General features: G+C 51.6%; 1 non-coding gene across 1 annotated transcript; it reads left to right on the top strand.

Moving 5' to 3' along the window:
- Positions 1 to 1,003: 1,003 nt before the first annotated feature.
- On the top strand, positions 1,004 to 1,075 carry TRNAE-UUC (transfer RNA glutamic acid (anticodon UUC)). Its single transcript has one exon. It is a non-coding gene; the product is annotated as a tRNA-Glu (tRNA).
- The last annotated feature ends 1,246 nt before the right edge of the window (positions 1,076 to 2,321 follow it).

Consider the following 2,321-nt stretch of genomic DNA (forward strand, 5'->3'; position numbering starts at 1 on the left):
CAGCAGGCCTTGTGGTCATGTAGTGGTTAATACTTGTAGTTGTGGTTCCCACAACCTTGGTTCTAATCTGAGTCACAGCAGTGTTTTCTATCCTGTGATTGTGGCTAATAGACCTGTCCTTTGCTTCGCCTTTAATCCTAGCAGCCTCCAGAGAGCTGAGTAAACTGCTGGCCTGGAAGGGCATCAGCTTCTGGAGTTTAGCCCACAGTGCATAAACTAGAGGGCAACCTGACCAAAATGAAAACTTGGACATGCCCTTTGTCTCACATTTGAGCAGAAAAAAATCCCATAGGTGAAGATGCCTCCTCTTAAGGCTCCTTTGTCTGTAGCTTCCACTGATGAAATAATGCGATTATAGTCTTTTCTGGTAGAGAAAACGGCTGTATCAGTGGGATTTTTTTAAAACACAAAACGAGAATGGGCATTTAATGAGTTTACAATAAAATCTAAACTATTTGTCATGGTCTACACCAGCTTGCCTCCATTCCCCATCAGCTGATTTTTATGAGAACAGTAAATTATTACTATTATTATGATTTTTGAGATGTAGTCTTATTCTATCACCCAGGCTTGAGTGCCATGGCTCAATCTCGGCTCTCTGCAACCTCCGTCTCCCAGGTTCAAGCAATGAGAACAGTAAATAAACTACAGTTCACATAAAGTGCACAAATCTTTAGTGCAATTCGTTTAATTTTGATAAATGTAATCACCACCCAGCTCAAGTTATAGAAAATTGCCATCATCTGAGAAAGGCCTGTTAGAGCCCCTTTCCAGGCAATTCCCACCCTAAGTCCACTGAATCACTATTCTGATATCTATTCCCATAGGTTACAATTGCCTGTTCTTAAAGTTCACATGAATGAATGTACATACCTTTTGTAGAAAGGTTTTGTGAGACGACTCCAGGAGCAAAGAACGACCCTCACAAGGCCCAAGTCCTCCCAGAGCACAGGGAAATTCTCTCCTCAGACCAAGGAAGGGAGAGAAAGCATATTCAGGCATCTCCCTGGTGGTCTAGTGGCTAGGATTCGGCGCTTTCACCGCCGCGGCCCGGGTTCGATTCCCGGTCAGGGAATCGTTTTGCACTGGCCGCCCTCCCGCAGAAATCTTCCTTTACTACCTTGTCAGCCGGCCTGCTCCAAGGGCCAGATACGAACAGTCTCCACAGCGAGGGGCAATCCCGGGCGAAGGAGGGCAAGTCCTGGTGGACCACCTCTCACGTTTATCTCCTTGGCTGTCATCCGCAGAAGCGGCTTTAGAGAGCGCCTGAGCGTCTGGCTCAGGTGTACACAGCCGTGCAGAGATGCCAGCCCCCGTGGAGCTGCACCAATAAGCCCATCCTCTTTGCCGTCGCCGTCCCAGAGGTGCCTATCGCGCTGAGCTGCAAATAACTAAGAGAGAGGCCAAACCAAGTCATGGCGTTTGTGCGTGCCCCGGACATGGGCACCGGCCAGTCAGCGGAGCCTCCTCACCTCCCTCCGCAGCTAACGTGCTCGTTAGGCCGTCGGAAGAGGTGACTGGAGGCGATGCCCGCGAAGTTGGGAGTTGGGTGAACGGCAGGTGAGGTCCTCGAGGGCGGTCCCGTTTGCTGATTGAGCGGCAGAGGGAGGCGATATTTGCTGAGCCAACGAAGACAGCAGGTAGAGTAGGCACAAAAGAAAAACTGTGGCCGGTGCCCTAAGCAGAAGGCAGGTGTAAAAATCAGCACTAGGACGTGGAAGCGATGGTACCACAGTCAAATCCCACAGTGTCTACACTCTACCAAGCACTTGCGCACGCTCCCCATTTTCCATTCAGTACCCCAAGAGGGGTTCAGAAGAACCCCGCGTCCACCTTAAGCTCAGGGGAAAGCGGGAGCCAGGGAGGTGAAGTGCACAGACTGGGGCAGAGGCGTCGCGCAGAACCGCGGGGGTGAGAGGGCGCGGTGGTTGCGGGGCGGGAGCCGCTGCTGAAAGGCAGCCTGGGTTGTCGTGTGAGGTGACTGTTGGTGGAATCTTTGGCGGAGAGTGGTTTGGAAGAATGGCGAGGGGTGGCAGTGGGGAGGATGGTGACCCTGAGCGTCCGGCCAGGGCTAGGAGGCTGTGCTGTCCCTGCAGGGCATGCAGTCATTCCAACTTACCTGGCAGGGTAGAGACCTCGGTCACGAAGGGGGTTCTCCCAGAGTGAAGCTTCTTCATCGCACTCTAGTAGAGTTGTTGATCCCTGTGATTTCCTCAGTGTGGGAAACTGTTTGTACTAGAAGAGGGCTGCACTGTTTACCTAACATAACGGGGTTCAAGACTGACATCGCCTCACGCCCACCCAAAAACATTTACATGACT

The sequence above is a fragment of the Chlorocebus sabaeus genome, chromosome 20 (assembly GCF_047675955.1).
Source record: "Chlorocebus sabaeus isolate Y175 chromosome 20, mChlSab1.0.hap1, whole genome shotgun sequence".
In the NCBI taxonomy this organism is placed as follows: Eukaryota; Metazoa; Chordata; class Mammalia; order Primates; family Cercopithecidae; genus Chlorocebus; species Chlorocebus sabaeus.